The sequence below is a fragment of the Saimiri boliviensis genome, chromosome 5 (assembly GCF_048565385.1).
Source record: "Saimiri boliviensis isolate mSaiBol1 chromosome 5, mSaiBol1.pri, whole genome shotgun sequence".
Classification (NCBI taxonomy): domain Eukaryota; kingdom Metazoa; phylum Chordata; class Mammalia; order Primates; family Cebidae; genus Saimiri; species Saimiri boliviensis.
In genome coordinates, this window is record NC_133453.1 from 58,422,537 (window position 1) to 58,436,856 (window position 14,320).

Genomic DNA, 14,320 nt, shown 5'->3' on the forward strand with positions numbered 1-14,320 from the left:
TACTGTTTGACTTTGGCATCAGGATAATACTGGCTTCATAGAACGAGTTGAGAAGTAGCTCTTGAATGACCATTTTCATGAAGAAGCTTAAAAAATATGAAATACAATTCTTAAATAATTTAGCTCACTTGAGAGTTGTTTTTAGAAGCATATTTATTTTTCTATTAATGTCTCTTTTGAACTTATGTAAGAATGTAGTCTCCTTCCACTCACACCCTGATGGCAAGTGTGTATATGTGCTCTGTGGCCTAAAACTAAGAAGTTTTTGAATAATCATAAGAGGCCGTGCTTTATACTCTGGTAATTGAGAATTACCTATTTCACAGGAGCTTTTTATAAAGGTTAGTATCCAGAGAAAAGAGAACATGTTCATTAGAATATATCTGCTAATGAATTCAGTGTACCTGAAATTTCTAAATGACATTTTTGTGTTTTGCATACTAAATAAAATTCCTAAGTACAAATATGCAATTCATAAGTACAAATATGATACAATTTGGATTTCTAGAAGTTATCTAGTTAAAATATCTGTTTTAGGATTGATTTCTTTTTGTTGTAGATTTGTGAATCTTGCTTATTTTTCCTGTAACTCATTTCTTTTTGTTTGCCATGTCGATCAGAGTGGAGGCAGCTTGTGTAATTGATGGCATAGTTTAGGGTTAGATGGCACAGGACAGAAATGGGTGCTAGACAAAGAGCAGTCACAGAGCAATGTTAGAAATTTTCAGTTTCAGCATCATTGATAAAGAAAACCATGAGGACCCAAGTTGATCAAAGGCAACCAGCCAATAAAGTTATGCTCTTGGGAGGTGAGCTGAAGTGACATTACATTAAAATTGGAAGATCCTCTTACTAAGTGGCTTCATGCTTCCCTTTTAGCCCCTTTGGGACTCCCAAAAAGACTTGATTCTTGCAAAGAGGCAAGAACCCTCAGAGGCCATAGTGTAGTTTATCTTTCTGAAAACATAGAAAATATGTATAATTAAATAAAAGCACTTTAATAGTGAATCTTTTACAGTGTTATTTCAAATATATGTCAAGTGATTTAAAAAGTAAAAATAAAAATGATAATAATTTCAATGGAATTAAATTTATTAACATGACCAGGTATTCATAAGACTTGCATGGTCTTGTCTATAAAATAAGGATATGTCATTTAATTAGGAGAGTCAAAGCTCTTTCTTACACTTAAAGTCCGAAGAACTCCTCTTCTATGGGGCTTATGAAGGGCTAGGCTGAGGCAACTTCCTCAATATATCTCAGCAATAAAACCAGTAGAAAGTAAGACGCAGTGGACATCACAACAAAGCTCAATCCAGTAAGAGCAATTTTATAGGAGTGGAGGGACTTGTCAAAAACAACAACAACAAAAAAAAACACTGTCCAAATATTCAGCTTAATACGTGATGTTTTGGTTTGGCCTAGGGTTAAATTGTAGACAAATTACAGAGATGAATAAACTACATATCCTTTGCTGTACCATCCTCTGAAAAGATTACTTTCTGAAACTTTGATTTTGATAAGAAAATGGAGACTCAGGAAGTCATTCTCTGGCGTGGTCTTGGAGAACAGAGTGATTTTGCTGATTAAAAGCAAATAGATTGACTTTTTAAATAAATCAACACATGCAAACAAACAGTTTTAAAATCCTCTAATGAAAGTGAAGGAACCTAACCAATATTGATTGATACATTACTGCTCCATCTCTGTACCAAAGTGGACTCAGGAAGTCCTATGGGAGATGCCAGCTCCTTATCCTACTCCCTACAAAGACAGTTCTGGGCCATCTTCATCAGACACAAATGAATGGTTGAGGCTCCAAAGCTCTCTACATTTTTTTTTTTTTTTTTTTTTTTTTTTTTAGTATCTCATTCTGTCTTCCTGACTGGAGTGCAGTGGCATGATCTTGGCTCACTGCAACCTCTGCCTCCTGGGTTTGAGCAATTCTCCCTGCTTCCACCTTCCAAGTAGCTGGGATTACAGGCACTTGCCACCACACCTGGGTAATTGTTGTCTAATTTAGAGGAGATGGGTTTTCATCATGTTGGGCAGGCTGGTCTTAACCTCCTGACCTCAAATGATTCCCCCGCTTCAGCCTCCCAAACTGCTGGGTTTACAAACGTGAGCCATTGTGCCTGGCTGGCACTTCTCTTTCAAAATTAATATCTCAAGAAGTTTTTTCTTTAAGAAATTTCTTTCACTTTCAGGTCCATGTAATTCTGATATTCATTAAAGTGCCTATCCCAGGGGTTTTGGTTGTTTTGTTTCAATTTTCATGTTTCAAATGTTTTTTTTAAATTTTTGCATTAATTTTGTTTATCCAAAATTCGGGTGCATGTTGTTGTTTCCATATGTTTGTGTGATTTTGAGAATTCCTCTTGTTCTTGATTTCTAATTTTATTTCATAATGACCTCAGAAGATGCTTGATATGATTTTGAATTTTTTTTTTATCTTAATGAGACGTGACTTATGACCATGTGGTCAAGTTTAGAGAATGTTCCATGAACAGATGTGAAAATTGTATATTCTGTGTTGTTGAGTGGAATATTCTGTAGATGTCTGTCAGGTCCATTTGGTCAAGAGTCTGACTTAAGTCCAGAGTATACCTTTGTTAGTTTTCTGCCTTGGTGATCTGTCTGGTGCTGTTAGTGGGGTGTTGAAGTCCCCCATTATTAATATATAGCTATCTTTTTTTCCTTAGGTCTAGTAGTGTTTGTTTTATGAATCTGGCTGCTCTGACATTGAGTGCATATTTATTTAGGAGAGTTAGTCTTCTGGTTGAATGGAACCCTTTATCATTATTTAATGCCTTCCTTTGTCTCTTTTTACTGTTGTTGGTTTAATGTCTATTTCTCCTCATACAAGAATAGCAATAACTCCTTTTTTTTTTTTTATTTGCCATATGCATGCTAGATCTTTCTCCATTCCTTTACTTTGAGCCTGTGGTTGTCATTACATGTGAGATGGGTTTCTTGAATTCAGAAGATGTCCTTTAAGTGAAGCATTTAGGCCATTTATGTTCTAGGTTAACATTGATATTTGAAGTTTTGTTTCTATAAATTCGATATTTGAGCATTGTTCGGTAGTTGTTTTCTAGTCTCAATTGTGTAATTGCTCTATAAGATCTCTGAGCTTTATACTTTTGTGTGCTTATATGGTAGCAAGTATTCTTTTATTTCCACGTTTAGAATTCCTTTGAGTATTTATTGTATGGCAGGTCTGGTGGTGACAAATTCTCTTAGTGTTTACTTGCCTGGGGAAGACTTTATTTCTCTTTCATTTATGAAGCTTAGTTTGCCAGAATATGAAATTCTTGGCTGGCATTTTTATTTTCTTTAAGGGGACTAAAAGTAGGCTCCTGATCTCTTCTTGCTTGTAAGGTTTCTGCTGACAAGTCCTCTGTTAGTCTGATTGGATTTCCTTTATAGGTAATTTAGCCCTTTTCTCTAGATGCCTTTCAGATTGTTTTCTTTGGTGTTAACCTTGCATAGTCTGATGGACTATATGCCATCTTGTATCTTGCAGGTGTTTTCTGAGTTTCTTATATTTGGATGTCAACCTCTCTAGCAAGCTTAGAGAAATTTTCCTAAATTATTGCTTCAAATATGTTTTCCAATTTGCTTACTTCTTTCTCTTCTCCATCAAGAATGCCAGTAAGTCACAGGTTTGGTTGCTTTACATAATTCCACGTTTCTCTAAGGCTTTGTTCATTTTTCAGATTCTTTATTTTTGGCTAACTTGGTTAGCCAAAGGTTAATTTGAAAGGCTGGTCTTCAAGCTCTGAAATCTTGTCTTTCGCTTAGTGTAGTCTATTATTAAAATGTGTGTGTGTGTGTGTGTGTGTGTGTGTGTGTGTGTGTGTGTGTTTGAGATGGAATCTCACTCTGTTGCCCAGGCTGGAGTACAGTGGTGTGATCTCAATTCACTGTAACCTCTGCCTCCTAGGTTCAAGTGATTCTCCTGCCTCAGCCTCTGGAGAAGCTGGGATTACAGGTGCATGCCACCACACCTGGCTAATTTTTGTATTTTTAGTAGACACAGGGTTTTGCCATATTGACAGAGCTGGTCTCGAACTCCTGACCTCAGGTGAACCGCCCACCTCGGCCTCTCAAAGTGCTGCAATTACACATCTGAGCCACTGCACCTGGCCTGCTTCCAAGTGTATTTTGATTTTCCTTTTAGTGAATTTTTCAATTCCAAAAGTTCTATTTGGTTTTATCTTAATATGGCTATCTCATGTTTCATATCCTGCATTTTTTTTTCTGGTTTCTTTGAAATGGATTTTAAATTTCTCTTGGATCTCATTGAGTTTCCTTGCAATATGTATTTTATTTCTTTAATCTGCCATTTCAAAGTTTTCAACTTGGTTAGGATCCATTGCTATAGAGCTGGTGCAATTCTTTGGAGGTGGAAAGACATTCTTTTTGTAGTGTTGGAGTTCTTGGGCTGATTTCTTTTCATTTGAAGGAGCCGCTGCTGCTTATTTTTGAATTTCCTATTGTTTGGACAAGATTTAAACTTTTTTTCCCCCTGAGGGTATGACTGTGGTGTATGTTGTGTATGATCATTTGATCACTTGACTTTGTTTCTGAGTGTTCAAGGGGCCAAAACCCTGGATTCCTTAGGTGTGGTAGCTTTCTTAGATGCTGCTTGTTGTAGCAGTGTATTAGATATATGAGCTGACACACTATCTCATGTGAGGCTGAAGGTGCAGAAGTCTCAGGAAGTTTATTTTGTGGAGTAGCACTAAGTCTTTCTGGTAGCGGGCTTTTTATTTGATAGCACAGTTCAGGCTGTAATCCAGTAGGTGGCACTTAAGACCCAGCTTGCCCTCAGTTAGGCTGATGTCCAGTAGAAGGAAGCACCTACTCTGACAGGGGAGTGGCAGGAAGAGATTGTGTTGGTGTGTGCTGAGGCCTTTGGCGTCAGGGGCTAGGGGTTGGGGTGGGGAGGTGTACTAGATCCTTATCTAGTACTGGCAGGAATTCTATCTACTTTTTTATCATGCCTTATCACGGGGCTCATGACCTTCAGTTCATAAAGATTTTGTCCTTTGGTTCCCAGCCATAGTGTGGCTGTAGGTTATGGATATGCCCCTCTGAAGGCAACCACCAAAATGGTCTTGGGGCAGAGCCTCTTCCCTGAGTCTAGGGCAGGAAAATCCATGACTTGTATGTCCTCCATTGCTGGGACACTGCTGTTCTGTGTGGGGATGGGGAATTTGGCCCCACCCTTTATGTAAGCCCAAGTGGCATAGGCTCACTTTCAGCAGGGGTGAAACCATCTTGAAAAATATGAAGAACTCTTTCTTCAAGTACCTGTGCTGGCCCCCACTGGAAAGAACCACCACTGCATCTTCAACGGTGTATGGGATGTGAGGGCATTGCCAGAGATGACCCCCTTCTCCATGTCCATTTCTTGACATCGTGTTGCCCCCTTTAGCGATTGGGATTGTGCTTACATTTCCTTTGTCCAAAAGGGGCTTTGGCAGATTGTGCCCCACTCTGTTATAGATGGCCTACCCTGGGGGATAGATCTCCAGAGGTTCCACAGCTCCCTGGGAACTTGCTGGTCCCCTGGGCTTTTCAAAGCCAGAACAGGTTATGTGGTATGTTTGCATGGGATCTAGTGCTACAGAGACTCAAGGGTAGAGAATCCCTGCGCAGAGCAGAGGCCCACCACTGGTGCACAACCAATATGGTGATCGCTGTCTCAGTTTTGATCTGAGGGGAGTATGGAAAGGCCTGCAGGAGCTGCCCGTCGAGTTCTCTGTTCCTGGGAAATTCCCAAATTGCCACCAATAACTTTGCCCTGGATTGCAAGGGTGGGGCCCTGAGTTTTTTGGGGGGTTGATCGCTGCCAGAGTCTACCTGCTTTTCTTTTTTGCACCCCAGCTTTTTCCCATGGGCACTCCAACAGGTCCTGGCTCTGTTCTCCCAGTTTTCCATTAGAAACTTGTCCATTTGACAGAAATTTTGATCTTCTTTCTAAGAAGAACTGGCATCCAAGGTCTGGGGTCAGCCATGTTAGAAAAAAGAAAAAGAAAAACTAGTTTGTATTAAATTCTGAATGCCTGATGGCACTGCTTAACTCTTTAAAGGATTGTTAACAAAAGCAAATCTTTTTAAACCAAACTCCTAATTTTTTCAAATTTGTAACTGAAAAAAATAAATGTATGAAGACATAGTTATGTACAATTTGCTTAATTAAAAGAATAGGAATAATTACTATTTATCTTGGACCAAAAGCCTGTTAGACATTTGAACCCTTTCTACTATAGTAAGTAGTGGTGTGAAAAATTCACTGTAAGAGTCTGCAGACATAACAAATTACCATTAGGCTGCTGAGACGGCCACATAATAGAGCAAGCAGAGAATGTAAACTAAGCATATTAAAAATGATCAAAAAAAGAGAAATTGAAAACAAAATAATAGGGTGCTATCACAAAAGGATAGCATTTATGTTATGACCTATGTACACATTAGTATCAGTTTTTAGAATTTTATCCTTTTTAGGACTTGTTCCTGAGTCTGAGGATTGGGAGGTTCTGATAAAATAGATCTGACTGGGTCCCAAGCATGGGCTTGCTTAAAAAATCTCCTCAGTGATTCTAATGTGTTGCCAGGATCAAGAACCATGGATGTCCAAGATTTTAGCAGCACAGTTTGATTTAATGAACATATGTAGAACCCTGAATGCCACACTTAACCAAAGAAACCTTTGCAGGGATTAATTATAGGTGACAGAACATGCTGTATTCTTGTTATTAAATATTATTAAAGGTTAACCAATACTGATTCCTGAGTCATGTAAAGTTCTTTTCCAAGAGTTTTACTTTGTGACTGGTTTATGGGATCCTGGAAAAGATGTGGCAAAGGTTCCCTTAAAGTTTCTCTTGTCCAGCAACAACCGTAATGCAGAACCTCTACCCTTTCAGCTGAAAGCTATTAGCTCTTTAGAAATGTTCCATTCCATTTATACTTGGGACAAATGACATCAGGCAGTCTTCCCTAGGGCTTCCCATGGGCCCTGGTGGCATTTTTATTCTAAGGGAGGGATATATTTTTGCAGGTAATTGCTCATAATTATCCTAAAAACAAATAATTGGTGTCTTATTCAAGAAAATTATATTTCTGCTTTAGTCATTGACAGAGTATCCTGAAAATAGGAGTTAAGTATATCCATTGTCATGCTATTTTTGATATATTTCAAATCCTTTTGCTAGGAAGAAGCCCCTTGACTGTGCTTTGTATAACAAAACTTCTTTGGAGAAATCAATTTAGATAAAATTTCTCAGATCTTATGTGATTATATTCAAAATGCTAACTGAAGATTCTCTAAATATTTTCAGTAAAATGTTGAATTAAGTTTGCATGCTGTTAAATAAGTTAACATTTTTTCCTTTACTAAAGTCATTATTTAAAAAATTTAAATCCTAATGATAATAGCTGATATTTATTAAGCATTTAGTGTGTACCATTTTTTTTTGCTAGCAACGTTTATGAATTATCTCATTAAATCATAATAGCACCAAGAACTACAAATGTTTTTATGTAAAAAGGGAAATAAAATTAGTTTATGAGTTTTGCTGTGAGGTTTGAAGAATGAAAACAAAGTATGACTTAGAAAATAGTATAATTAAGTGAATTTTATTATGCTCATCATCTCTTAGAGAAAAAACAAAGGCTTAAGTAATATAAAAATCAGTTAACAAGGTTAACTGGTAGGAGGTAGAGGAGCTGGAACAATCTGTACTTGCCTGAATCTGGAGCAGGAGCCCTTAACTGATGTGCGTTCCAGCAGGTCATCAGTTACTCTGCAATACCTGTTAAGTATACTTTACTATATTTAGGTTTATAGTAGATTTAGATTCTACTGTTAAAACAAGGACTTCAGACACTTGTTAGAAAGTATCCATGTCGTCTCTTTTGATAATTATCTCTCTCTAGTGTTCTTTTCTAAACATCATGATTCAGAATTCCAAACTCTTGAAGCAGGCAACTTTTAGGGTCAGCATTAAAAATTTCTCAATACTTAGTTTCCTCATGACTGCTGCTATTACTGAGATTTCTCACATGCCTTGGGCTGAATTGGGTGTGTACTATGGCAAAAAATGGCAGATATTTCTTTTTGTTAACCTAAAGGAATTTAAAAAACACATATGAACAGAGTGGTTTGTGACTGATTGTCAAGCTTTATGTTTAGCAGCATTTCCTAAGCAAAACACAAATTCTGTAAACCTACAGAACTAGATAAAACGTTGACTAAGTCCTTAGATGAGAGTATAATGGATTGTCACTTAATAACATTTGTCACTGAAAAGAAATGATGTAAAAAGTAATAAAGTTCTACTCTCACAGTATGAATAAATAGGAAGTGCATAATATTTTAAATTAGGCCACAAATCATTATTAAGCCCCTTAGCATTCATTAGACTACCATTAATGATAATGAAATTGTGTGGTATTTATACAGATATATGTAACTCCAGGAATTTTATTATAATTGTGTATGAATATATTTGTTGTTTGAGGTAGGTAGTTGTGTATTTGCAGTGGCTATATGCTGAAGCATTCTGGTAATAGTTTTCTGCTGAAGCATTCTGGTAATAGTTTTCAAATTAACCATTTTTTTTTTCTCATTGATTAGCTTTAAAGCAAAGCCATCTATTTTTTACTACATTTTTTGAAAAAATACCTTAAGTGGAAAATTACATATTTCAAAAAAGTGCATTTTCAGTTCCTACTAGTTTCATAACTTTGTTCTTTTTTCAGTGGAAAGAACAGATAGGCGAAGGTGAAGCCTGTGTGTGTGTTCAGGTTAGATGCTGGGCCCTTCGTAGCATCTAATGCCAGGCTGTGTTCTCTTGTGAGTGCCTTCCTACTTGCTAATTAAGCGACAGAGCCAGGAACTTCCCTCTGTCTAGAATGCCCCCCTTCTCTTGTTTGCCCCCGTGAAATCCAGTTTGAAGTTCAAGGTCTGGTGCAAACCAGGTGACCCTCTGCAAAACTAACTGCACCTGAGCAAAACCAGGCACTTACTCTTTAATATGTTCCTGGCACTGCTCATACTCTGAGAGAACACATCATTACTTAATGTTAATTGTGGGTTCACAAAAGGGATACTTTTACTTTAAAAAGACTAACTCTTCTTAGCACAGAGATTATTAAATGCTTGGAACAAAGTTTCACATATAGTAAGTGTTCAATAAATGTTTATTATTTTTTATTTCTAACACTTGGCACAGTGCCTAGCTCAGTAAATGTTGGTGAGATGAGCTGTGTATACTGCTTATCTATTATGTGGTAGGCATTATTCTAGTTGATTCTGTTATAAACCAACTCATTTAATCCTTATTACAACACTTTTATTATAGTCAGTATTTTTTAATCCTCACAGATGACTAAGGAATCAGAACTCTAAGAGACTGGTTGACTGAGAGATTGGTCAGGTGCTTAGAAAGTGGTAGAGCAAGATTCCTATCCAGGCTTTCTAATTCAAAAACACATTTTTATTTTATTTTGTTTTGTTTTACTGTACCACACTGCCTCCCAACAAAAATATTTAAAGCCTTAATCTTGAGTTGTGGAATTGGGAATCAAATTCAGGCAGTCTGTCCCCACAGTCCATGTTCTTAACCCACCATGCTCTTCTAGCACTTTAGAAGTTAGGTGGCATACTCTATATATAGTCTATAATGTTGCTGCAAAGATAATCTAATGTTAAATCTGGTGAAGTTTGTTAGTTGCTGTTTTTGATATGCCATTCAGATTGTGCTATGCTTATGACTCCAACCTTGGTTGTATATGTAATTGGGCATCAAATATACAAATACTCAAAAAGTGATAGGTGCCAATATAATATTTTATAGTTAACACTTATGTAATCTGTGTTCTATATGTTCGAGGGCTGATTCTAAAATACTGTTCTATATTTGACTTTTAGCTAAAACAATAATGTTTGTTCATATTAATTATGCAGTTGATACCATTCTCATGTTACTAACATGTCCATAAGTAACAGTTGAAATTGATCTGGCAATTTAAGAGCTGTCCGACCCAGAAGATGAGACAAAAATTTAAAATGTTTATATCATTAAATCAGCTGGGTCGAGAGAGAAAGAGAAAGACAATTCAGATGTCTTTTACTGGTGGATATAAGTGCTTTAAACTGAAATAAAGGAGTAGATGTAGGGAGAAACATAAAGAAGTCTTCCTTTTACACAAGTTGAAATTCAGTTTTCTTTGAGGTATAGAAGTGAAGATATTTTAAGAAGCTCCTTAAAGCTTTCTGATGTGGTTTTTCTTTTTTCTTTTTTTCTTTTTTTGAGAAAAAGAATAATAAGAAAAAGAATAAAGAAGAGGAAGAAAGAGAAAGAGGAAGAGGGAGAGAGAATGGGGGTATTGCTTTGCTGCCCGGGATAGAATGCAGTCTAAATATGGGTATGCCTATAATTGTCCTTAATAATGGAGACATGAAAGAAAATGAGGGAAGAGAGTAACAAACAAGGAGCCAACCAACATTTCGTTTAAACTTCTAAGTTGATATGATGTGGTACTGATAAGAGTGTATATTTTGTGTAAAGTGGAGAGTTCTATAAATGTTAATTACGTTTACTTGTTCTAGATCTGAGTTCAAGTCCTGGATATCGTTATTAATTTTCTGTCTCATTGATCTGTCTAGTACTATTGTTGAAGTCTCCCACTATTATTGTGTGGGAGTCTAAGTCTCTTTATAAGTCTTGTATGTCTAGGTATTCCTGTGTTGGGTGCGTGTATATTTAGGACCTTTAACTCTTCTTGTTGTTGCATTAATTCTTTTATCATTATATAATGTCCTTCTTTGCTTCTTTTGATCTTTGTTGCTTTAAATACTATTTTATCAGAGGCAAAAATTGTAACTTCTGCTTTTTATTTATTTATTTTTGCTCTCTGGTTGGTTGGTAAGTCTCTCTCCATCCTTTGTTTTGAGTCTTTGTGTATCCTTAAATGTGAGATGGGTCTGGATGCAGGATACAGTTTTAGTTTTTTTTTTCCAAATTGCCTGTCTTTGAATTGAGGAATTTAGTCAATTTAAATTTAGAATTGATAATGATATATGTGAGTTTAATATTGTCATTTAATATTAGCTGGCTATTTTGCCCATTAGTTGATGTAAGTTCTTCATTATATTGATGTTTTTTACTTTTTGGTATTTTTTAGAAAGGCTGATACTGTTTGTTCCTTTCTATTGTAGTGGTTCTTTCAGAAGCTCTTGTAAAGCAGGCCTGGTGGTGATGAATTCTCTGAGTGCTTGCTTGTTCACAAAAAACTTTATTTTTCCTTCACTTATGAAGCTTAGTTTGGCTGGATGTAAAATTCTTGGTTGAAAGTTCTTTTCTTTAAGGATGTTGAATATTGGTCCCCACTCTCTTCTGGCTTGTAGGGTTTCTGCTGAGAGATCTGCTGTGAGTCTGATAGGCTTCCCTTTGTGGGTAACCTGACCTTTCTCTCTGGTTGCCCTTAGTATTTTCTCCTTCATTTCAACCCTGGTGAATCTGACGATTATGTGCCTTGGAGTTGCTCTTCTTGAGGAATATCTTTGTGGTGTTCTCTGTATTACCTGGAGTTTTCAATCTGTTTCTATTAATTTGGCAACATTTCTTCACTTTTTGGCACAATAGAATATTGCAGGTTTATCTCACACCTTCCTTGCCCTAGCCCAGGAATCAGCCATTTCTCTAAGAAACCATGGTTCCTTTTAGTGGGGAGCAATATTGGGAAACCAAGATCTAGGAGCTAAATGTACTCCTAGTGGTTAGGAGGTCATAACTTCTAGACTTTTGTAGCAGAAGGAGTTAGGAAATATTTATTAGAAATCATGAGTTTAAATTGATCTTGCTACTATCTGTACAATCCTACAAAGTTCTTCCCTGTTTCTCCTTTCTATTTGTCTCTCTTTTCTTCCATAGTAAGGACTGTGGCTCCCAACAACAAAGCATATGCCCATTTGCTCAATCATAGAATGTACAAAAACTCATTTCGGAAAAGTGGCTGCCAAACCACTAAGAAAATTAAACTTGCTCAAATGAGTTCAAGATTTATTGGCAGCTCTTTTTTTTTTTTTTTTTTTTTTTTGCCCCCTAGACTGAAAGTATGTATTTCAAGTATTGGGTCCAAAAGTTACTTGGGTTAGCTTTTTCCACCTTTTATAATAGTAATATTATTTACTTGAAATACAGTTGGCTTTGTTTTTATATTCAGTTTTCTCTATATTTTCATTAATTTCATTATATATATTTAATATATAGGACATTAACATGTTTCTAAAAGAAAAAACTCATGTATCATTTCAATCTAATCTCGATTACCCCTTATAGGTAACCAATTGCACTGGTTTCTGGTTTATTTTACTTATATTCCTTTTTGAAAAGTTACCATATATATGCTTTTAAACTTTTATTCTTTTTTTACACAAAAAGTAGCATATGCCATATATACTTTGGCACTTTCCCTTTTCTTTTAAGTGTATACTGGGAATCGCTTCATATCATATCACAGAAAGCTTCCTTATTTTTTTAATAGCTGCATAAGGCTTCGTTGTGTTGTCTGTACCATATTCTATTCAACACTCCTCCATGTGTGGACATTTCAGTTGTTTCTAGTATCTGCAATTAGAAATATTGCTGCAGTAAACTTTGTGCATATTTTTTATTTATTTTATTGCATTTTAGGTTTTGGGGTACATGTGAAGAACATGCAAGATTGTTGCATAGGTACACACATGGCAGTGTGGTTTTCTGCCTTCCGTCCCCTTGCCTCTATCTGTCATTTCTCCCCATGCTATCTCTTCCCACCTCCCCACCCCCCCGTCCCTCCCCCATTTTCCCCCAACAGACCCCAGTGTGTAGTGCTCCCCTCCCTGTGTCCATGTGTTCTCATTGTTCAACACCCACCTATGAGTGAGAACATGTGCTGTTTGATTTTCTGCTCTTGTGTCAGTTTGCTGAGAATGATGGTTTCCAGGTTCATCCATGTCCCTGCAAAGGACGTGAACTCATCGTTTTTGATGGCTGTGTAATATTCCATGGTGTATATGTACCACATTTTCCCTATCCAGTCTATCGTCGTTGGGCATTTGGGTTGGTTCCAGGTCTTTGCTATTGTAAACGGTGCTGCAATGAACATTCGTGTGCATGTGTCCTTATAGTAGAATGATTTATAATCCTTTGGATATATACCCAGTAATGGGATTGCTGGGTCAAATGGGATTTCTATTTTTAGGTCCTTGAGGAATCGCCACACTGTCTTCCACAAAGGTTGAATTAATTTACACTCCCACCAACAGTGTAAAAGTGTTCCTATTTCTTCACATCCTCTCCAGAACTTGCCTTATGTATCTGGGTGGTCCTGTATTGGGTGCATATATATTTAGGATCGTTAGCTCTTCTTGTTGCAGTGATCCTTTTACCATTATGTAATGTCTTTCTTTGTCTCTTTTGATCTTTGTTGCTTTAAAATCTATTTTATCAGAGATGAGAATTGCAACTCCTGCTTTTTTTTTTTTGCTCTCTGTTTGCTTGGTAGATCTTCCTCCATCCCTTTATTTTGAGCCTTTGTGTATCCTTGCATGTAAGATGGGTTTCCTGGATACAGCACACTGATGGGTTTTGGCTTTTTATCCAATTTGCCAGTCTGTGTCTTTTGATTGGGGCATTTAGTCCATTGACATTTAGGGATAGTATTGTTATGTGTGAATTTGATACTGTCATTTTGATGCTACCTGGCTGTTTTGTTGGTTAGTTGATGCAGATTCTTGATTGTGTTGATGCTCTTTTACCATTTGGTGTGTTTTTGGAGTGGCTGGTACTGGTTGTTCCTTTATATGTGTAGAGCCTCTTTCAGAAGTTCTTGTAGAGCAGGTTTGGTGGTGATGAAATCTCTGAGTACTTGCTTGTTCACAAAAAACTTTATTTTTCCTTCACTTATGAAGCTTAGTTTGGCTGGATAGGATATTCTGGGTTGAAAGTTCTTTTCTTTAAGGATGTTGAATATTGGCCCCCAATCTCTTCTGGCTTGTAGGGTTTCTGCTGAGAGATCTGCTGTGAGTCTAATGGGCTTCCCTTTGTGGGTAACCTGACCTTTCTCTCTGGCTGCCCTTAGCATTTTCTCTTTCATTTCAACCCTGGTGAATCTGACGATTATGTGCCTTGGTGTTGCTCTTCTTGAGGAATATCTTTGTGGTGTTCTCTGTATTTCCTGGATTTGAATATTGGCCTGCCTTGCTAGATTGGGGAAGTTTTCCTGGATAATATCCTGAAGAGTATTTTCCAGCTTGGAT

The 14,320-nt window shown here is 36.8% G+C and overlaps 1 protein-coding gene across 9 annotated transcripts in view; it reads left to right on the top strand.

Annotated features, from left to right (window-relative positions):
* The window catches only part of CERKL (CERK like autophagy regulator), a 145,101-nt gene that overhangs the window by 52,721 nt on the left and 78,060 nt on the right, over positions 1–14,320 (top strand). The gene's annotated exons all lie outside the window — the stretch shown is intronic.